Source organism: Vicugna pacos, chromosome 12, assembly GCF_048564905.1.
Source record: "Vicugna pacos chromosome 12, VicPac4, whole genome shotgun sequence".
NCBI classification, from domain to species: domain Eukaryota; kingdom Metazoa; phylum Chordata; class Mammalia; order Artiodactyla; family Camelidae; genus Vicugna; species Vicugna pacos.
The window spans coordinates 3,249,259-3,273,928 of NC_132998.1; the positions used below are offsets into that span (position 1 = coordinate 3,249,259).

General features: G+C 34.2%; 1 protein-coding gene and 1 long non-coding RNA gene across 2 annotated transcripts in view; one reads left to right on the plus strand and one right to left on the minus strand.

Annotated features, from left to right (window-relative positions):
- LOC140700362 (uncharacterized) overlaps positions 1–24,670 on the plus strand; it is a 257,989-nt gene that overhangs the window by 193,615 nt on the left and 39,704 nt on the right. The window lies entirely within an intron of this gene.
- On the minus strand, positions 7,455–14,125 carry LOC140700351 (uncharacterized). The gene is made up of 2 exons (XR_012078769.1): positions 13,852–14,125; positions 7,455–7,629 (listed from the first exon to the last, which is right to left on the minus strand). It is a non-coding gene; the product is annotated as an uncharacterized lncRNA (long non-coding RNA).

Sequence of the window (24,670 nt, forward strand, 5' to 3'; positions counted from 1 at the left end):
CTTTCCATTCTCTGTTCTTCAGAAGTGAGTTACTAAGTCAAGCCCATACACAAAGGGAAGCAAATTAATGCCCACCTCTTAGAGGAAAGTTCATCAAAGATTTTGAGAACATGTATGAAAGCAAGCACAGGAAGTAAGTTAACTCATTTCTAAACACATACCTATATGCATTTCTGTATTTATCCATAGCTAAACATTACTTCATATTGATCTCCATTTCTAACCCAACACTACAGGGTACATTCTAGTATTCCTCCTTACTTACTTGTACAGTAAGTTCTTTCTCTGAGTGTGAGAAACTTAGCTCTCATTATCTACCATCTTGTTATTCATTTGTTCAACCATAATATACAGGTAAGTTACTCTCAGAATTCCAAAATTCAGTCTTGTGAGAAACAGAATTACCAACTAGAATATACTGTTTGTCTTTAACCATATGGTATCCAGATAAAACACTGTTCCAGAGTGATTTTGGTCAATTACTTTCTTCCCCATCTCCTTCAGTGGAATTATGTCATATGTTTGTGACATAGTTATTTTGCTTTTCATAATCTCGATCACATCCTGACTTCTGTTGACATCCCAGTTGATTTTATCGTGTGGCAGGAAAAGTCACCTAGTATAGTATACAGTTTTATGGGCCTTAATGAATACATAGTCATGGATAGACCACCATATATCATACAGAACAATTTCAACGTCCCAAATATTCATTTATATATGGCCCCCTATGTAGTAACCCATTATCTCCTCTACAGCTCTTGGTAATCACTGATATGTTTTCCATCCTTGTAGTTGTGTCTTATTAGGATGTCATATAAACAGAATCATGCAATGTGGAGCATTGTAGGCTGGTTTCTTTCACTTAGGAAAACACATTTAAAATGTATCCATATTGTGGATATCAAGCCATTCTTGCATCCCTGGATAAATCACACTTGATAATTGTGTATGAGCCTTTTAACATATTATTGAATTTGGTTTGCTAATAATTAGTTGAGGATGTTTATCTGTGTTCACTGTGATACTGGCCTGTAGTTTTCTTTTTTTAATTTTGATCTCTTTGTCTGGTTTTCGTATCAGAATGATGCATTTATATCCCTCCTACCCATCTCATTGTGTTTCCTTCTTTGCATCTCTAAGTTGTAGGTCTTTTCTGCTAATCTTCAGGAAGTTTTCGTGATAATTCTCAGTAAACAGTTGTAATTTTGATGTGCCTGTGGGAGCAGGTGAGCTTAAGATCTACCTACTCTGCCATCTTGGCCACTCTACTTGTTAATTGACTTTAGTATGTTTATTTTCTATACTACAGCCTTGCTAAATTCACTTACTACTTAAAGGCACTTTTTATGGATTACATTGGATTTTCATTTATGACATTTCTATGGCTGCTTTCATGCTGCAATGTCAGAGATGAGTAGTTGCAACACAGTTTGTATGGCCTTCATACAAACTGCATTAAAATTAAAATTAAAATTAAAATTAAATCACTTTTAGTTTACTTTCCGGTTATTTACTTCTTGGTTAGTCTTTGATAAACTATATCTTTCAAAGAATTACAGCATTTCATCTAATTTCTCAAATTTTTGGACATAGAGTGGGTCATGATACTCCTTTTCCTTTTAATGTCTGGGGACTGTAGAGATATCCCTACTTTCACTACAGTATTGGCAATTTGCGTCTTGTTTTTCTTGGTCAGTGTAACTATGGTTATATCCATTTTATTCATCTTTTCAAAGATAAAATATTTTTTTCACTTTGAAAAATGTTTTATTTTCATTGGTTTTCTTTAGTGCTTTTGGTTCTAAATTTCATTAATTTCTTTATCATTCTTCATTATTTTACTTATTTTTGTTTTATTTTGGTTTATTGTTTTACTTTATCTGGTTTTTCAAGGTATACCCTAAAGTAACCAATCTAATCTTTTTTTCCTAATACAAACATTCAGTGCTATAGATTTCTCTCTCAGTATGTCAACTGCATCCATTTTGAAATTTTTAAATTTCATTTTGTTTAGTAAAAAACATTTAAAAATTTCCTTATAGGTCCTTCACTTACTCACGTGTCATTTTACAAAAAGTATTTCTGGATTTCCATCTGTTTGTGTTAACTGTGCCCAAACTTATTTTTGAAACTGATTCCTAATTTAATTCTGTTACAATCTGAGAATATACTTGACATACTTTTTATTCTTTTAAATTTGTTAAGATTCGTTTTTTTTCTATTTTGATGAAAGTTCTTTTGCCTTGGTGTTGGACAGTATGTTTTCTGATTTCTTTCAGTTAAGTTTTCTGACTGTAAGTTAGGTTAATTTGGTGAATAGTGTTGTTCAGGTCACCTATGTTCTTACTGATTTTCTTTCTACTGGCTGTATCAGTTATTGAGAGTGTTGAATAATTCTACAACTATAGTTGTGAATATATCCATTTTTTTCTTTCAGAGCTGTAAGATTTGCCTCATTTATTTTGTAGCTCTATTGTTAGGTGCATACACATTTATGATTGCCGTGTCTGCTTGGAGAATTTATCTGTTTATCATCATGCAATGTTGCTCTTTATCTCTGATTATATTCCTTGTTCTGGAATCTACTCCATCTTAATTTAATATATCTATTCTGCTTTTTGTCTGTATGCCATATCTTTCTCATCTTTCACTTTTAATTCATATCTGTCTTTATATTTAAAATGTTTCTTGAAAATAGCATATAGTTCTAAGGGGTTTCCACCAGTGTTCTAAGGTGATAGGTTTTGTTGCTCTTCCTCCTGCAGATTAAAACTTTCCTTCCATAGGAGAAATAGGGAAGTTGGTTTTGGTCAAATTTCAACACAGATGCTTTTCCCCTCCGAAAGCTAGTACTACAGAAGGAAGTTCCTTGGCATTCCTCTTATCTCCTGTGTGGCTGCCTGTAAAGTTTGTGCAGGAGAAAGCCTGAAAGAACACACAAGTCCCTCCATGTCTGTAGCACCCTAGGGCTTCAGATTTTCATGTTATCCTATACTCAGCCTTTGGTAATTTGTTTTAAAAAAAAATAATAGCTGAATCTTTTACTTGCTTATATAGCTTCCAAAGGCATCTTATCTTCTCTGATGAACTAATGCTTGGGTACTCTTGCTCCATGTAGGTACTTATCTATCACTACTCAGCTTCCAGATTAGTTCTTTGACTTGTGCATTAGTTTTTCATGGCTGCTGTAACAAATTACCACAACACAGTGGTTTAATCAACACAATCTATTATTTTTGCATTTCTGTAGGTAGAAGTTTGACACAGATCTTAACTGTGCTAAAATCAAAGTGTTGCCAGGGCTACTTTCTTTCTGTGAGATCTGGGTAGGATTTGTTTCCTTACATTTTCCAGCTTCTAAAGCATATGCCCTTTTTTGGGGTCATAGCCCCTCTCCTTTATCTTCAAGGTTAGCAGAGGAGAGCTGAGTCCTTCTGATACCATGTCACTCTTCTGCCTCTGTTTACCACTTTTATGATCTGCTTCCTATATATCTATATCTATATATATAGTAAGTTTAGTAACATCACAAGAGCCATCCCTACCCTCCTTTTTTTAAATGTCAGTCTCACCAAATGTGGGGATAGAAATTTCAAAACTCTAAGATACCAAACAGCTAAAATTTCTAAAATATACCTTCCCAGCTATGTAGCTAAATATCTATATTTTTTAATCTAAATGTTTATACTTTATTCAGATACTAGGAATTATGATTATCCTAGCAGGTAATACATTCCATGCAGTATTTAGATAATACCAGGTTGCACAACTGCTCACCTTCAGATTTTTCAGTCAACGTACAAGATGTCCAAAGAGTATCACCAAGCACTTCAAAGTACGTATCAGAGAAAGAGATACTGCCTGCCACCCACACCCAAGGGGTTTCAAGCATTAAGAGAGACAGGAAGAGTATCATAACCTGAAGATAATTAAGTATCATAATCATAATTCACGTGAATTGAGTGAACATAGGATAGTAATGTTCTTAGAGAGTGGATAAAAGGAAGGCTATCAAGAAAAAAATTTAGAGAAAATGGCATTAGATACATACAAAAGGTTTTATGGCTCTTAGCTCATATTTCTGTACTTAGACTTGTAGTGGATCTGATAAATCCTAAAAAATGCATCCACAAACAGCTAGCCAGGAACATAAATTTGTTCATTTATATCCAATAAGCAAAGTATATCATAGTCATCCATCAGTGTAGAAAAGATATATCAGAAATCCAGGAAGAATACAGCCAGGCCAGATCTCAGTCTATATTCCCTCGATGTACAAAAAATATAATCAATCTCTCTCATTTTGTTCTACATCCTCCAAACTGTAAGATCTGTAAGGGCCAAATTTCACATGGAAAGAACAAATAGTACCACATGGGAAAGGCTATTTATAGTGCACTGTTTTCTTTATAATTTATACTGTGTGAAATATCTTGTCAGTAGTCTGTAGCTACATGATGTCACATTATTATATTTTTCTATTTGACATCCCAATCAAACACTGTACAAGGAAGAATAGTTTCCTGCTAAAATTGTCAAAATCATGATTTCAACATCTGTAAACTCTCTGTGGACTCTTTAGAAAGCATCTCATGGTATTCTAATATTTTCAAGACTATTATTATATTTGGTCCTCAAAATTCTTAATATAAAAATGTTGTGATGGAATTCAAGTCATATGCAGCTTTATAAATCAAATGCAGAAACTTGCTTTATTTTATCCTAAATGCTTAATTTTTCCTGGATCATCCTCAGACGGCAAAAGATTATATAATACCTTGACAGGGATGTAAAAGAGGTCAACGTTTACTTCCTGTTTCTTTTCTGACTGATAGTGCTCAGTTTGACCAAGAACTGCAGCTCCTGGATCAGAATGGAATTGCTTAGGAACCCCACAGTCCAGTGGTCAACTGGAACTGGTCTTTGGTTCAACTCTTTCATGCATATTCTTCATAGAAAGAAAATTCTTCATAGCAGTTATGTGCATCCTTCCATCCAAGGACAACATGTGGACCCTCCCACTCCAGGTTTTTTTTTATTGCAATGTATTTTGATATGAATGCCATGCATTGATGTTTGTAGCTTTCAAAGTACCATGTATCGCATAGTAATTGATGGCATATAATATCGCCCTAGGTGGAAAATAACTCGCCATCCACCTGCATGTTAACAAATGCGTTGTTAACGCTATGGAAAATTGCCAGTTTTACTCAACAGTTAAAAAAGCTCAGAAGGTGAAAAAGGTATTGCTTGAAAACTACAGACTCTTTACATACATTGCAACTACTTACGGTGTAACACCATTTTACAGTGTAGAAATGTTGGTGTGCATAGAGTAAGTTTCATAAGCAAGGAATATTTACTCCGTAGGTTCTTAAGCAGACTTTCATCAACCTTTCAAGTTTTGGGGGGTTTGACTCACTTCTAAATATTATTAAGCTTGAATCTAATTTGAAATAACTTACTGATTCAACATTATTTATGAAACTTTAAAAATCACTATACCGTTACAGTTTTAACCTTCAGTCTTTTACTGAGTCACATTCTTCCTCTCTGAAATACTCTGAGAGCTTCTGATTAAGTTTTTGAGCCATGCTGAAGTTCATTCTAACATGACAAGCTTTCAATTACTGTCTTTTAAATAACTTTTATCTCCTCTTACCCTTGGCTTCCCTAGAAATATTTTATTATATGCTGATTAGGTGAATTCCAACATGTGGACTTAATATTATCTTGCTCTAGACTGTTTTTTAAAGGTCTCTCAAAAATTAGGGTACCTATATCAATCCCAGTATTGCAGATACAGTTCTGATTAACCAAGAGTACCCTGCAAAGAACAGGAGACAGCTGCATACAAAGAGACAATAATGGTTTAGAGGAAGAAGTTAAGAAAGAATACAAGATAAGCAGATATTGATTTATTCAAGCATATGACTGTTACAGTGCATGATCAATACATGGTAAATAGATACATGTTGATGGGTAGATGGATGGGATATCTTGGTAGTTGTTTCATAAGGGTATTAAAAAATCGTTCTAGAAACTTTCATTTGCAAAAGTTGAGTCATGTTTTTAATTGGGCAGGAAAATTAAGGCCTAGAAGACCAGTTTTACTGGATAACCTTAGAAAAATCATTTAATCAGTTTGATGTTATAAAACAAAATTATAGTTGATAGACACTAACAACTTGATGGTTTATAATGAAAATATTAATACAGTTTACCCAGTATAGTGCTGATACAAATATTCTCACTACTTAAATTCTTGGCTGAGATAATAATAAGGCATTTTGGAAATGCTAAAAGCTTAAAAGTGACTTTTTTTGTATCATATCATTTTCAAAAATTTCAAACCTATAGGTTTGGAAGGATCTTAATCACTGGTCTCTACATAGACAGCAAAGTCAAATGTGAATAAACATTTAAAAATATGATAAACTTTATAGTATGAAAGAACCAACTGTATGGTGATTTTGAGTAGCTTTAGGAATTTGTATCATTAGGACTTCATTAATTCATTGTAAGTCTCATGAATAGAGTGATATGACAATGGTAAAGGATTATAGAAAACGTTATGTAGTATTTATAAAAAAGAGAGAAGTGATTCCTTTGTGATATGCCAGTGGTTTAGTTGATTCAATAATTCCTTAGAGCTATAGGTGGCTGATTTTTATCTATTCACTGGCTTGTGATACAATGATGTGCTTGACAGAGGTAAGTTAGTTTAACAAGCTGACCTGCTTACATAGCATCTAAAAATACTGCATGAGTCAAAGCATTAATTGGGCCATTTGATTGCACAGACTGAAATGAAGGGCTTCTCGGAGGAGTTTTGTGCCTTTTATAGCATGTCAGTGTAACCCTGCTCAATGAAAGGTCACTGGCTTGAAGTACCATCTGAGCTTATTTTCAGTTTACTTCCTAGGCATCATTCTGTGCTCCTGTGCATAACACAGGATGTCTGCTAACCATGATGAAACTGATGCCAACATTAATCACAAAGGTCTAATGTTCTGTCGTTTTGATGAAATGGTTTCAAGAAGGTTCTGTTAAGAAAATACTTCTCTTTAAGTAATTAGGAATATAGATAGCTTAGGAAATGATTCCCTTAGGTTTTTGTCATATGAAAAAAATAAATGAAAACTTTTTATCTCATATATAACCTGATTTTACATAATTCATAGCAAAGAGTAATTCAGGGTTATAAATAATCCTGTAGAAAGGATGTTATAAAAGCTGTCACTAAACTCTGAATACAGTCCACATTTTAAACTTTGAATGTGTGATGCAAAACAAATAAATATGCTATTAGTTTACTGTATCTTAGTGAAATAGATTTCAAAATTAGCGGCGGAAAAATTTGCATTTTTAATTATGCATTTCTCTGCGTAAAGAATATTGTTTTGCAAGATTAGTGTCACATCTTCCATTTATAATGACAAATACAAACAACAGTTTGCTTGAAGTTTATTAGCACAGACTATAAATCCTACAATTAGATAAATCTGTTTACCTAGAAAGGTGTATTTTCAGGATACAAACAAGGCATAGAGAAGATTTTTTGCTCCCATTTTCAAAATGGATCTTGAAACCACTTCTGAGGCAGCTCAGATGTCTAAATGCTCTCTGGAAAACATTAAAATGCCATCTCAGTCCTTGTTTAGACATTATTGATTTTATATTACAAGTAGATGAAAGGTCTGCTGAGGGAATACTGCTGTATAATTGCTGCAGTGACCTCGCCATCTAATACTCCCCAGGGCAAAAGCCATTTGATCAAAATCAATGTAAAATATACATTTATCCTCCTGAGACATCTAGGATATAGAGGAGAGGAGGGGGAGCAGGCCAGATATGAAGAGCAATATTTAATAGTGTGACACCAGAAGTAAAAGCAATTACATCTTCACTAACTCTCGAATGCAAATGACTCTACATGACTGAATTCTGGAGTTATGTGGCTTATTGATAATAGAATAGACAAATCAATAACTTCTGCAAAATCTCAGTGTTTTGAAAGAAGAAATCTTGTGTTAGTAGCAGGGGTGTAGCTTTACAAAACTGTTCAAATGTCATGCCTACTGTTTGTTGAAGCACATGGTTTATAAAACATATGCTGGGCAAGGTTTATATTTTCACCTTAACATCATCGCAAGCTCTTTTCTTAGTTGGATGGCCTATACAGTCAATATGTCATATCCACTTGAAAATTCTTTTCAGTCCCAGGAATAGTGGTCAGATTTGTAGGATTCAAGTTCTGCTCTATCTAGTCCAACTTATCATTGATCCCAGTAATAGGAAAGTGTGACTGGACACTGTTGATGGTCCTTGTTTACTGAGAGATGGACTTACCATGAGCAAACGAAGCTTAAACTTCATACTCTCCTAGGAAGGACACTTTGTGCAGCCCTGGAAAGGACCCTAGCAATGTGTACATATACTCATATATGTTTGTAAAACAGTGAGATATGTATAATTTTCTACAATTGCTTCTCTAACCTAAAAAATGAGAATACTTACCATAGTCATAATTTTGTTTTATTTTTCTGAAAAAGGAGTCCAAAACTGTAGTAGCTCAAGACCCCACAAGTCCAGGATCTGCTCCTGCTATTGACAAGATCCATAAAATTATCCAAATTGAGTGTGTAAGGCGGGAGGAGCTGATATCTGATTGTAATGCCAACAATGTGTCCTTGGTCAATGAGTCCTGTCATTCAAGGTTTCCACATCCTGTGTCACCCTTGATTGACCAAGTACCAACTGAAAAGGATCAGCCATGTATGAAAATAATACTTCTGTGTTATGTTTTCTAGCAAGAACACAGCATATATTTGTAACTCATCCTAGTAGAATTTAATTTTAGTAAGTTTCTCTACCCTTGAAAGCAGGAAATCGTTATTTCTAGCAACCAGAGCTTCCATTTCCTCTATTTTTCACACCCACCCATGAATACAATGATACCAGAACTTTCCTAGTTGATCATTATCTATTAGGGATAGATCCTGAATGCGCTAGTATCCCAAGAATGCATACAAGGCAATTAATTTGCAGTAAGTCAGTTCAAAAAATTAGAAATTTTTTATCTGAGTTATAAGCAGGAAAACACTCTTCAGATACTCTGAGGCATCAATGCTGCTCATGTTCAGTGCCACCACTCTGCTTTCCACCTGTGCACACCCCATCTTTGTCTCTAAAGCATATATCTGTACCCTACACTAATGTTGACAATCTTGTATCTAGAGATTTAGATTGAGACCCTAGATTCATTCATTCCTGAATTCATCCATTGACGAAATACTTATTGAGGACATTTCTGGGCGTGGCATTCTTCTAGAAATGGAGCAAGACAAATGCAGGTGCTACTTTTAAAGAACTCAAAATCTGGTGGAACTCTAGTGCCAATGATAGCCACTACCATGTCAACTGAGTTTTGTCCTAAAGAAGCAAAATTGTAAATCATCTACTTTGAAAATGTACCAGGACTTCCAACCTGGCAAATTCAGCAAAACCCTAGACTAGTCACCTAAAGAAAGGCATTTGGGGATGGAGAATGAGAAGGTGTCTTCCATGTCAGAATATGACTGGCATCATTCTTATCATGCAGACTACACATGCATTTCTAGCGTAAGCTCCTTACTTGATGACATACTAAGTAATCGTAACAGATCTCACCCTCTTGTATCCCACATACACGCTTTTATACCATATTGAATCTACAATGATTCTTTGACAGAGAGAGAGGTAAGCTGGAATAATGAATTTTGTGTGGTTATGCATTTGTCTCTGTGTGTGGATGTCTATTCTGTCTTCTTTTGTAACAGTCTGCTGGTTGTGAAACAGTATTGCTGAGCATGGAATTAGAGAAGGAACCCTAGACTTTAATTCAGATTATACTAGAATTAAATCCAAGGTCTGACACTTAAAAACTGTGTGCTCCTAGTATATTACATAAGCTTTATAAACCTTGGCTTTTCATTCTTAACATAGAGTTAATATGACCTGTTTGATCAAGATTAGATGAATCTTTTATTTTTCACTTATGTTTTAAGTATGCTTCATGTGATACTACCTTGTCTCATTTAAATCTGAATATTCACCAAGATCAGGGATTATGCTTTTTAGATCATTGCTTTCCTTTCTTAAATATTAGTTATGATAACATTTATTTAGTGTTTACTCTATGGTAGCCACTCTATTAACCACTTTATATACTTAACTTAATTTTTGTAGTATCCCTAGCCAGTTGTTAAGACTTCAGGTTCTGCAGAAACTGCTTGACTTTAAAATTTAGCTCTTCCACTTATAAGCTGTAATATTGGAAAAGCCACTTAGCCTCTCTGAATCTCAATTTTCAAATCTAATCATAGGTAGTTGTGAGACTTGGATGAATTAATAAAAGTAAAGTATATAAATATTGCCTGGAGTATATATAGTAAGTTATTAAATATAAGATACCTTGGTTTTCAAATATACCCACTTTTACCATTATCATTTCTAATTTTAATTATTATGGTAGATTTATTATTCATTTTTTGTTCTTTGTGGAGTTTGGTTTTTTGTTCAGTAAATATTCATAAAGAACACACCTTAGTCTCACCTAGATAAGCCTAGCATATGACTCCTTGCTTTCCTACCTTATTTTCTTTATGGAAGGAGTAGCCTTGTCCATGTGATGTTCTTTGGCTAATGGAATATAGCATGAAATGATCTGGTGTAATTTACAAATTTCCACCTTGAGTAAAATCACTTGTTTCTGTTTACTTCTCTGGGGGTTTCTGGTCTCTACCATGGAAATACATGCTCCACTGATGCCCCTACATACAGGCCCCGAGAACGTGAGATGTGGAGTAGATATGAATTCAATACGCAGGAAGAAGCAGAGCCTTTCCAGCTGTCCAGCTGACACAGAGATCTGTCAGTGAGTGAAAAAAAAATGCATGCTGTTTGCCACTGAGATTGTGTGCATGCCTTATAATGTGGTAAAGACTGGCCAGTGCACCTCTTCCCCTCATCAAACTCTTCCACATATTATTCAAAGTAATATCATTTCCCTTGCTTAGAACCCTTCAGTGGCATGTCATCACAGTTAAGACCAAAATCAAGTTCCTTGTCATGGCTTTATGAGGATTTTAACTATCTCTCAGATGTATCATATTGTATTTTTCTATACACAGGCCATGTGGTCCTTTTTCCTTGTCTTAGAACCTGCCAAGATCTCTTCCTTCTTAGGACCTTCTCAAAAGTTATTGTGTCATCCTGGAAGGATATTCTTCACCCTTCAGGTCTTAACTTAAAAGTCATCTTCTTAGAAATATGTGTCCTGACACCTTATCTAAATAGGATCTCTCTGTCAGTTTCTGTTTTAGCACTTGCTATCACTTAATTTCTATTCAGTTACTTGTTTGTTGTTTGTCTGTTCAACTATAATCTAAGCCCTGTGAGGTCAACACACGAGTTTGATTTACTTACTATTGATTATCCAGAGCCCAACACGATGCCAAAAGCTTTGCAAGCATCATAAATGCTATTTGATAAATTGGTTTTGTTAAGGAAATTGAGGTAGATAATTAAATAAATTCCACAATATTACACAACGGATAACCAAGTACAGAACTAGGACTCCTATTCAAGTGTGTCTGCTATTTGTAATGATCCAGATATTTGGGAGTAATCAACAGAATGTGTGTTTTATCTGTATTACTTCTAGCCTTGACTTATTCACAGTTTTGGTAATCCATACCAGATAGTGATGAAGTAATCATTGAATTATCCCACAGTAAATAGTTTGTTAAGTAGTGCATGATTGCAAGGGTTGCATTAAACTTCTTGGAATAATAGATTTCACCCAGCCTCAAGTACTTCAGAAATAATTATTACTTAAAATTCACAACCTACGTATTTAGTATTACTTACTTATTTGAACAGATACCCTCAAGGTTCTGTATTATACAACTCAGTCTACTTTAGTAGACATCTCTGATATATATTCAGTTCTTTAAAATTATTTCATATTTTATGTGAATTTCACATTTTATACTAATTGCTATCATATCCTTATATCAGTTAGAATGGGCTAGGTTGTTTATGTTAAACAGCAATCTAGAATATTAAAGGGCTGCAACAGTGAATACTTGTTTCCAGCCATATGTCTGTCATTGGTTGGCTTAGGCTGTGTTCTATATCATCTTTATTGCAAGACCTAGACTAAATGAATAGCTTCTTTCTGAAACTTTATTGCTTGTAATTGCAGATGAATTGTGATGAAACATGAGCTGGGTTTGAAATCTCCTGCTCAATATCCTTGTCACTTCCACTCCTGTTTTCAGGGGACAAAGCAAGTCATTTTATGAAATCTGAAGTCAGTGGGACAAATACAAATAATTTTCCGTGAGGAAGTGGCACTGAATGCAGGCAAAATAATACATTGGTAACATTTGCCAACTGATTTCCCTGGCATGATTACTATGTAATTGTTAGGTTTGTTTTACTTCAGCTTTCTGAGATTAGCAGTGTGATTTTCTCTTTTCAGAATGTCCATCACCGTTCTTTCTGAGATAATCTGAAATATCAACTGACCAAATAATATAATGACTAGATCCACTGTATTGTCTGACTGTGTTCCCCCAAATTCACGTGTTGAAGTTCTAATGCCCAATGTGATGTGGCATTAGGAGGTGGAGCCTTTAGGAAGTGATTAGCTCATAAGGGCAAGCTCTCATGAATGGATTAATGTATGTGTAAAAGATGCTACAGGGAGATTCCTTGCCCCTTCTACCACGTGAGGTTAAAAAACAGTCTGCAAACTGGAAGAGGGTTCCCTTCAGATCATGCTGGTAAGCTTCTTGGATTTCCAGCCCCAAGTACTGTGAAAAATTTCTGTTGTTTATAGGCCACCTAGTCTGTAGCATTTTGTTACAGCAGTCTGAACAGATGAACACAACTACCACGTCCAAATCTGAGTCTTTAGAACCGATATAATTAAAAAGTCAGTAGTAGCTCCAGTGTTAGAACCTTAGCTTTAATAATACAGAACATGACCTGTTAGCACTATTCCTTTATCCTGAGTTTTACATGACTAACTGGACATTAGAAACCACACAGGAAGAGGAATGGTAATGCTAATTTTATCAAGAGTCAGAGGGCGATTAAGGTTAGTGTTACATGTGTATTTCCCAAAATAACATCATTAAAAATTAAGAATAATGATAAATGAAAATATTGCAGGTAAAGGTTTCTGTTTAGGTTTAGTATACATTTTAAAGATGTAGGTTTCATAAATAATGATGTAGATGAGAGGCCATCAATTCTTTCATCTACAGTGGTGGCATTAACATGGACTGGAAAATAATCCTTCAAAGAACAATAGTAAGTTCAGGAATTTTCCCCTGAGTTTCCAAAATTTCTGATGTGTAGGGACAGAAGAGTTTTCCCTTCTTCCCTTCTAGGTTCTTGTCTGGTCTAAATTAAATTGACATAAGACAGATTAACAAAACAAATTGCATATGAGACTTGTTGGCAGTCAGGCTACTGAGGCTTATACTGTCTTGAGCTAAGGAGGAGTGGGTAGGGGTATGGGGCTTCAAATAGGGCAGAAGACAATTCATAGGAAGATAAGAAAAGCAAATGTTCGGTAGACAGATGTTTACCATGCCATGCAGATAAGTCTTTCTGATACAACAAGTTCTCTTTGACAGAAGCTCTGAATAAGTAAATATCCTCTGAATAAGTAGAATGTAATGAGCTCTGAATAAGTAAGTATCTTCTCAATTAGCAGAATGCAGTGAGACAACTACCTTAGACTCAGCGGTGCTTAATTTTCTTGTAATTCCTTTTTTAATATAGCCTTACCTCTGCCCATCAGAAGTAGGGCTTCCTGGTACAGCATTCCATTTAAATTACTTTAGGCAGTTAAGGGGAGGTAAAAAGCTCTTCCTGATTCTGCTGGGCCCCAGTTGTCTTCAGTCTCGAAATAATCCACATGCCAAAGTGGTACATTCCAGCGTGGTGTATTTTGCTCCTCCTCTGAAGTTTACAAAGTTGTTATCAAGATGTGGACATAGAGAATTTTGAAGATGGAAAGTTGGTAGTTTAGGAAAAATTACAGATATTATGATTAAATGACATAAAAGAACAGTAACTACCAGATAGAATCCACACTGTATCATTAGTCAGCCAGTTAGCCCAAACCTGACCAATTAGTCCAAGTCTTGGGTCATACTTAAAAGGAATTCACATATCTTTGCCTAAAATGGTATTTATCTTCTTGGAAAGTTTCAGAAAGGTAACCATGGCACACTGTCTAAGCAGATCAGTCAAGTTATTTTATCAGTAGGACAACAGATACACTGGCTAGACTGCTGTCATATCCAGATTACATATTTCTTTATTCTACATGATACAGCTTCTCAGTCTGCCAGTTGTCAGCTTCTTTACTGTAGATGGTTCATCACGTGTTAGAATTTGTCAGCACATTAGACATGGACTGTTCTTGTTAGGAACGTGGTCATCATGTGGGAATGTGTGGGTCAGAGGGTAGAATCAATGCCACATCCGGGTACTGAAAACTAACCATATTAGATTTGTTGCAGGTAGTGAGGGATGAAAATTGATAATAGTGGTCATGGATCTTGATTCAGCTGTGAAGAAGTTCCATCAAGGCTTCTGTTTAGGGAGAATTGAGTAAGCTGCATTTGGCATCAGAACATCCTCAGAATAAGTAGAATGTAGTGAGAGAATCACCTTGGACCCAATTTATGGTGCTTAATCCTCTTGTAATTCTTTTTTTTTTTTAAATATACTTACCTCTGTCCATCAAAAGTAGGGCTGCCTCATACTTTCTTCCTCTCCTAAGGTTCTTCCATCAGAAGTGAGGTACTTATTCCTCATTATTCACTTATTACTAAGACTTAAGTAGATTAAAAGGGCCATTGGTTCAAATGACTGACTTTGGAAGTCTGATGTATTAGTACTAGGAAATTTAAATGTTCATCATATATAATTATATACATATATCTATGGAGTGTGTGTGTATGTGTGTGTGTAAATGTATGTATGGGTCTAGGTTTGGTTAATTACTTTAAAAACTATTTGATCAAACCAGGCATTCCATACAATAACACACTTAATTTGATTCTAATTTCTTTTTCCATTGAAATATAATGGCAATATATTGTTGTAAAACATTATAATTTAGATCCAAGAACCAGAGAAGAAACTAGCTGGGTTCTCTTAATCATCAATTTTACTCTGTTGGGCTGTTTGATAAGCTGTCAACCATTGGATCAAAACTCCATCTATTTAAATGGTCTAGACATTGAAGTATATAATATTAAATGATTTTTTATTAGATCCCATGAACTACATGTGCTAGATTACAGTATTGTCAAAATATTTACTGTTCCTACTTTCTGGACCCTCCCTATGGGAGAATTATATTTACTGTCTTATAGATAGCAGGCATAGACACATTAGCTTTAAGCATGAATGTGTGGGCAGGTCACGTGGAAATTCCAAGCAGAAGCTTTAAGAGTATGATATCACCATCTCTCTTCCCTCAGTTGTGGGCCTGGCAATGTGCCCAGTATGGGTGGCTCTTACCAGCCAAATTCTGGAGTGAAGTGGATATTGAACAGAGACTTAGCAGAGGTAAACTTCTTTTACTGTGTAAGCAATTGAGATTCTGGGCTCGATGTTTTTCCACCATAGCGTAACTTAGCCTAAGATTTATAGAGGAATGTTTCTTTTAAGTTTATGACACAAAAATATAATTCAGTTGTTTCTGTTATATAAGCACACAGGCATTAGGGATACAAAAATACAATAATCCTGTGTTAATTCTAGTGTCATGCAGTATAGTAACAGGAATTGCTGTTATACATAAAATTAATGACTAGTATTCAGAGCTCTGGCCTTTCATACAGTGCTATGGGGTATATACTGGTACAACACTGCTAAAAGTAATTTTCAAAAAAGACAATCTTTGATACAGTAATCCTACTTCAGAGAAAAATAACAAAGTATGCAAAACATGCAGAGGAATAGTCGCTCTTAATGAGAATAAAAGATGAAACAATATAATATTCAAAAGTAGAAGATTGGTAAAATCATCACCTGTAAAGTGAAATAGTATGCAGCTGTTAAAGTAACATTATCGAGGAGTATTTAATGGTATAAATGTTTTTCATAAAGAGCAAAAGCAAAATGGAATTGTAAATAATGATGACTTCAGTTATTTTAAATTACAATAAACAGGTACACCAAAACTGAAAAGAAATGAATCAACATCTTGACATGCATTTTTTATTCCATTTTCACTGGTTTTGAAATTGGGCTAGTCATATTAAATCAAGAAATCCCAACTCTTCAGACTAAATGGAACTCTCTTAACTATATTACTACTATCTCTTTTTCAAACTATTGTAGATACGGAGAATTTGTGGTAATTAAATATTCTTTAGTCATTAATTCCAGCTGGGACTGCTGATAATTATGACCCAATATGATTTCCTCTAAGATATCTCACAGGCCATTGATAAACAGCTGAGAAGAAAAAAATCAGGGGATTAACAGTAATTACTGCAAAGTGGTTTGCTATTAAATTAATTGAATAAAAAGTAATTGGATTATGTATGATCTTCAACAGCTACTAGAGTTTTAAGCTTTAATTAAGTTGTCATAGTCGTCATTTGAAAATGAATGTTTGAGCATAAACTATTTCTAAACAACAAGAATAGCAGAATACTAATCAGGTCAGCCTGTACCACCAACCTAAGGTTGAAAGCTCTGTCAGACTGATTACTAACCAATTTTCCACACATTAAAATCATTGGAAAAAAGGTTGAGCTCTAGTAATCACTTACAGGCTTTTCAAATATTATTACTTGACAGAAAGTCAATTAGCATCGACTAAGAAAACTCATTCTTAAACAATTAGCCAGGTTGTATGTATTAAAGAAAGCCTATGCTTTTAATATTGCCTGGAACTTTTTAGAGTCAGAGTTCTCAAGCTAAGTCAAAAATGATATTTTACCAACTATTTCTATATCTACGATGAAAGACATTTTAAACATTTGAGTTTTTATGCTCAGCTCATTCCGTTAGTGTTCTAAAGTAAACATAAACAATAGTGTGCATTAAATAGCATATATATACACATATTTACATGTATGTATGTACACACGTGCATCCATGTTTATACACATACACACAGACACACCTATATGCATATCTTTTGGGACATCTTTCAGGCAGCTACTTGAAGGCTGTAGGGTAGATTGTTAAAGCTTTCTCTGAGGAAAAGTAAAGCAGTTACTTTCTGCTTTTGCTTTTATAGTTCTAAGCTGTTCAATGATAGTAAAAATAGGAAATTGCCTCATTCAAACACATAGATTTCAGTGAGAACTAAAGGTGAGAACTTGAATTTTCTGAGTTTAAGACTTTTTAGTACAGCATCTGAACTATCCTCAGAGAAGGTTCTTTTTTTAACCTTTTCAAGAAATGCTTGATAAAATGATTCTCAAGATGTACCACTTTAGATTTTTGAAAAAATTATTTGAAGTTACTTTTAGCTTAAACCAAACACTTTCTCTAGCTTTCCAAGGTAGATCTGGATCATTTTTGCCTTTTATATTAATTTTGAGATATAGATTTTAACAGCTTTAATCTTTTATTGATTTATCTATTTCAGGAATATTTGACTTTTATTTTAAAATGAGGTCAAACAAAATTTAAAAACTACATTTCTATTTTTTGAATGCCATTTTATGCTATGTATGTTATATGCACTATTTCATTTCTTTCTCCCAGAAGTATTATGAGAAAGTTATTACCTTTAAAAAAGTAGATAACTGCAGTTTGGAAGGGCTTGGTACTTTATTTAAGGTCATACAGTACGCTGATGCTAGAACAGGGCATATATCTGACAGCCCTGCTCATTACACTATTCATAAAAGACAAGAGGATGCCCTAGGCCTAACGTGGGATGAGGGGAACAGATTGGAGATCTTTTCTTTAATTAGTTCCCCACAGGCAGTTCCTCTACCTCAAAGTAAATCCACTGGATTGACCCTTACCACACTCCTTGATCCTGAGCTTAATTTAGAAAGATTGACAGTCCTATGTTTAAAATTAACTCGTCACATAATTTAGGATACCTGGCAGCAAAGTTAATGCTACTGGTTAAATAAAACTAACCCTAAAGGCAACTTACATGAATATTTAAAATAATGCTGTCAAGTCAAGAAAGATTTTTGAACACAGTAATAAAAAAATGTCAAATAATGTGTAATCATTTTGTGCAGCCTGTGAGGAAATAAAGTTTTTACTGGTAGTTAGTAAGGTATTACTGAATATTCAGCAAATACGATATTAGTATGCTAGTACACAATATCAAGTTACCCTTAGGTAAATATAAATTACTCCTATAAGCAGTTTTCTGAATTCATTCATTCATTCAGTGTGTGTGTGTGTGTGTATTCTCTGTGTGTGTGTAACTGAATTGTAGTCAGTTACAATGTATCAATTTCTGGTATACAGCATAATGTCCCAGACGTACTTTTATTTTCATATTCTTTTTCATTAAAGGTTATTACAAGATATTGAATATAGTTCCCTGTGCTATACAGAATTTTTTTAATCTATTTTTATATATAGTGGTTAACATTTGCAAATCTGAAACTCCCAAAATTATCTTTTTTGTACCCCGTTACCCCTAGTAACCATAAGTTGTTTACTATGTCTGTGAGCCTGTTTCTGTTTTGTAGATGAGTTCATTAGTGTCCTCTTTTTATGTTTTTTTTTTTTTTGAGATTCAATATATGAGTGATACCATATGGTATTTTTCTTTACATTTCTGGCTTACTTCACTTAGAATGACGATATCCAGATCCATCCATGTTGCTGCAAATGACATTATTTTATTCTTTTTTATAGCTGAGTAGTATTCCATTGTGTATCTATACCTCACCTTCTTTATCAAGTCATCTGTTGATGGACATTTTCAAGTTGCTTCTATGTCTTGGCTATTGTAAATAGTGCTGCTATGAACATTGGGATGCATGTATCTTTTTGATTTTCCTCCAGATATATGCCCAGGAGTGGGACTGGATCATATGGTAGAACATCAAAAAACTATTTTATTTTAACTAACCAGTTGCTCTGTGTCAGGCATTGAGTGAGGGGCTGAAATACAAAGATTCCTATGATGTGCTATCTGATCTTAGATGGAAAGAGGTGCATGCCATTAAATCCTTGTGATTTAGTAAGATAAATGCTCTAATAGTTCTCATATCAGTCTTTTGGTATTTGAGAAATGAAATAGATGAAATAAACTTGAACAGAAATTTCTCTGAAGAAAAATACACAAATGATCAAAAGGTACAAAAAGATGCCAGCCTCACTATCAGGGAATTACAAATGAAAGGCACAATAATATGTTACCTCACACTGTTTTAAAAAAAGATAAGATACAACAAGTGTTAATGAGGATGTTGACAAACTGGAACACTTGTACACTGTTGGTGGGACTATAAAATGGAAAACAGTATGGCAGCTCCCGAAAAACTAAAAAATAAAACTACCATATGACTCAGAGATCCCACTTCTGGGTATATCCAAAATAACTGAAATCAGGATCTTGATTAAATGTCTACATTCCCATATTTACTGCAGCATTATTCACAATAGCCAAAATAGGAAAATAATCTAAATGTGTATTGATAGTTGACTAGATAAAGAGAATGCAGTGGAATACATACAATGGAATATTATTTGGCTTTAAAAGAGAAAGAAATTCTGTCATTTGCAACAACCTGGATGAATCTTTAGGATATTATTCTATGTAAATAAGGTGGGCACAGGAGGACAAATTCTGCATAATTCCACTTAAATGTGGTATTTAAAATACTCCAACTCATGGAAGCAGAGTAGAATGGTGGTTGCCAGGGGCTGAGGAGAGGAAGAAATGGGAAGTTGCTATTTAATGCCTATCGTTTTCTTCATGACTTCCTTTCTTTCATTTGATAAGAGTCTTGGATCTGTAGATTTTCATTAATTCCAGAAAAATGTTCTTTCTCTTTGTTTCTCTTTCTTCCCTCACTTCCCTTCCTTCCTTTCTTCCCTTCTTTCCCTTTCTTCCTTTCCTTTCTTTTTCTTTTTTTTTTTTTACTCATCATTCTGAGGACTCCAGTTATAAATATGCGGCTACTTACTGTTATCCCACACATCGCTTTTCATTTTTTCTAAAAAGTTCTCTCTTTCTCTGTGTGTTATTTAGGGTAGTAAATATTTATCACTGTGTTTTCAATATCACTGCTAATCTTTTATTCTGTATTGTCTAATCTCTCAATCTTACACAGTATATTTTTCATATCACACATTGCAGTTTTAAATGACAGAAATTAGATTTGGACTTTTTAAAGTATTGTCCATGTCTTTACATGTTCAAAAACTTCTTTAAAATGTAGAAACACACTGTTTTATAGTGTCTCTGTCCACTAATTCTGTCATCAGTTTCATTTCTTGGTTAGTTCAATTGATTGCTGTTTCTCCTCATTATGGAAGTATGAAGTTTTCCAGTCTGACTGATGGAAACTGGTAACACTCCCATTCCTCTTCGAGCTCCAGATACCGTTTTCTCCAAGTTTTTCATGGGGGTCTTTTTCTGGCCTCTAACATTTTCTTCAGATCCATGCATTGAACAGTACTCAACTAAATACTTTAAATGGACTCTTTGAATACCTCTGGATTTTTTTTTCCCTGTACAGTTCTCTTTTTTGTAACTCTGTCCTACAACAAAATCTTTCGTCTGCATGTGGGGTGACACTATTTCCATATTCTAAAGTTATTTGCTGTATAAATACATTTAAAAAGAAACTCCAAAACAAAAGTTAATATAAAGTGTGAAGAAATGTAGGAGATCCATGGAGAACTGTATCACAGCAAACATATCCACTTCTTATCATCTGGCCACCATTCTGGGCCAGGCCACTATTGCTTCTCACTTGGACTGTCCTAACAGCATCTTAAATTGTCTCTACATCCATCTTTCCCGTTCAGTCCTTTTTATACATGGACACTAGCATAAATGTCTTAAAATATTGCTTCATTTCTTTTTAATAAACTCTTAGTGGACTTCAACTATATATAAAATAAATCATCCAGCTGCATTTTGTAAGACCTCTTATATAAGCGAACAACTCATTCACTAAGTCTACACTCCTCCTTTATCTATTGCTTCCTACTTCCCAGTTGCAATGCCTTTGTAGAGTTCTGAATATACCAAGTTTCTATTATAGTAGGAACTTCATACATGCTATTTTATATGCTTATAAAGCTCTTACTCCAGAATGGCTGGATCCTTCACATAATTTTGATCTCTGGTCATTAATATTTCCTCTAAAAATATTCTAGTTATTATTTAGAATATTCCAACTACTGTTGCTGTAGTCAGTACTGCTCCTTCATTCTTTCTTTTCAGCATCTGTTTCCCTGACTGCATTGACTGATCGATTTACATTTTTGTCTATCCATTTTTAACCCATAAAACATGTAACAAGGACTTATATCTGTATTGTTCAGAGCTTATTATAGGATTCACACAATAATGCTTAATATTTCATAAATACATTGATAATTATTTGATTTCTGGTTAAATTATGTTGTAATTAACAACATGAATAATTATTCATGTATGGGTTTTTTTTTTCCATAGTTTCCAGTAGTGTGTGATTGAATGATAAGGGCAATAGTTTATCTACTATCCATAGTCTTTGCTGATCTGCCTGATTTAAAGTGCTGTGTTCAAAAGTGACTTTGAATATGATATAACTAAGATACAGTCATTTACTCTGTCCTAGACTCTGCAAACACAGCACTGAACAAAATATGAAACATTCCTTCTTTCTTTGACTTTACTACTAGTGGAAAGAAACTCTAATGAATATTTGATATTTAGGCTGATGATTATATTTTTAAAAAGTTAGACTTAGTAAGGTGAAAGTAAATGATGATGGGCATGAAGGTACCTAGTATTTGATTGAGAGTGGTTAGGAAAATCTTGGATAAAATAACATTAAGCAAAGTCATAAAGGGGTGAGTGTGCAAAAGTGTGTGAAGTAGGGGTGGTGGTAAGTTTACAGGGTACACCTGGTCAGGAGCCATACCCTCATCTACACCAGGGTTTAGTAAATTTTTCAATACCAAACCAGACAGTAAATATTTTAGGCTTAGTAGGCCATAAATTCTGCCATAACCACTCAACTCTGTAGTGCAAAATTAGCCATAGATCATACATAAGGAAATGAGTGTAGCTGTATTCCAGTAAACTTTATTCACAAAAACAGGCAGTGGACTGAATTTGGCCTATGGTCTATCATTTGTTGACAACTGATTTATTGAAAGAATGTCCCAGAAAAAGGGACCAGCAAATACAAATGCATTTTTGACATTTGAAAAACAGCAAGGAACTCAGTGTGACTGGAAGGAATGAGACCACATAGACAAGTTTAGAAATATAATGAGCACCAAACTCTAGTTTCATGAGGAGGTGGGCATTATTGGAGGGTTTGAGCAGAGGAGTGATAAAATCTTATTTATGTTTTTTAAAGGTCATCTTGGCTCCTGGTTTCAAAATAGATAGGTGTGGGATGAAGAGCACAGGTGAAAGCTAATTTCCTAATGTAACCAGGCTGAAGAAGTGAAAATAGGAGGAGGGAATATTCAAGTGAGGAGTAAAAAAGACGTGTTCTTTCTGATGCATACTAGAAGTTCACTAGAGTAAGTCAGTTCATTCATAAAAAATATTTGTTTTCTCCTCAGAATGCAGTCAATATGCTTCCTTTCTGAAGGGGTAACCAGGAGACAGAAATGTGTCTTAGATATAGATTTAAAAGTATATCTGAGACAGAAACAGCCCCCCCACCCCCAGTTATTTAACTGCACTTCATTGTGTCAGACAGTCTTCATCAACGTCAGTTCTCTAGGTGGATGCATTTCACACTTGATTTCCAGAGCCCTTTTGGAGCATCAGTTTCAATGAGTTTAGCTAGTGAATATCTTCAATTAAGTGAACAATTTTCTCTGAAGTCTTTAGCTGCATGTAGCTTATCAAAAATTAAGGAGACTGGTGTGAAAGTTTTGATGAATGATACAGCTAGATGAATTTTTAGGTATAAAAAATAAGGTTACATTTTTTGCCTTTTCTAATAATAAATATGATTTATGTATCTACCCATGTATCCATCTATCTATATATTTTATATCTCATTCAAAATTCAGTTTTACTATAACTAATAATATATGTAACATAGTATCTGTGATTGCACTCTGAAAATAATGTAATCTAAATAAAAAGATACAATAACCACAAGTAGTTACAAAAATGAGGCTAATGATGATGGTTGTATGGTTATCATGATCCTATTTCCTCATGAAGGGGAGTGGTGGTCTTCACAGAGAAATAATTTCCCAAAACAATTTCAATCCAAAATATGTCCACCAGATGCTTCTGAATTCCAGATTTGTTGATGTAAAAGATATTTTCAATAACGTTGGGAAATAACATGTTTCCAGTCAGTAAGTTTTTTCCTTAATTTGAATTACTTTCATAAGTCATTGTCATCTCTAACTGAATAAATTTTATTTTCTTATATCAAGGTAGTATTGCCATTCATCTCTAAATATTAATATTTCAACACTGTTATATCAGGTATAACATGGTTTCTAATCTTCTTTTTGGTCTATCGTCATGATTTTAGTATTTCTGAGTTTTGCTTGCTTTTTTGTCTAATCTCTTTTCTTGTTTCTTCTGTTGAGGAAATTCTAAGTTCTAACTAGACATGGTACCAAATCATAACAATTGTAACTGAAATGCAAAGAATTGGAGAACATAAATAAGAATATCCAGACTTTTCTTTAACTCTAGAATCTGAGGCTTTGATAGTCACATGTTCTGTAGAAAACTCATATAACTGGGAGACAACTAACTGGGTAGAACTACTAGTGACATTTTAACATTAGTAAAATCACGTTACTTTTGTAACATTTTTAAAAAGTGTAAATATATTCAACTTTTTACATTACTGTGCTTTCCAACATTCATTTAAGGTATCTACCATGTAGTTGTGTCATGCAAAATTATATAATTCCAAAGGGAAAAACATTTTTTCCTGTGTTAGGTAGTCCTGTACATGAAATGGTATGCACAGACTCATCAGATACACAACATCTAGCCCCAGGAAAGCAGGATTTTTGCGTCATTTACTGCTCTCAATAGAACAACAACAAAAAAGTGGTATTGCTATTGTATTGTTTTTCTGGTTTTAACACTTTTTTGAGTTATACTCATTTACAATGTTGTGTCAAACCTCAGTGTAGAGCACAATTTTTCAGTTATACATGAACATACACATATTCATTCTCACAATTTTTTTTTTCACTGTGAGCTACCACAAGATCTTGTATATATTTCCCTGTGCTATACAGTATAATCTTGTTTATCTATACATTTTGAAATCCCAGTCTGTCCCTTCCCATCCCCCCACCCCTTTGGCAACCACAAGTTTGTATTCTATGTCTATGAATCTTTTTCTATTTTGTTTGTATGTATGTATGTATGTCTTTATTTATTTATATATTTATTTACATTCCACATATGAGCAATCTCATATGG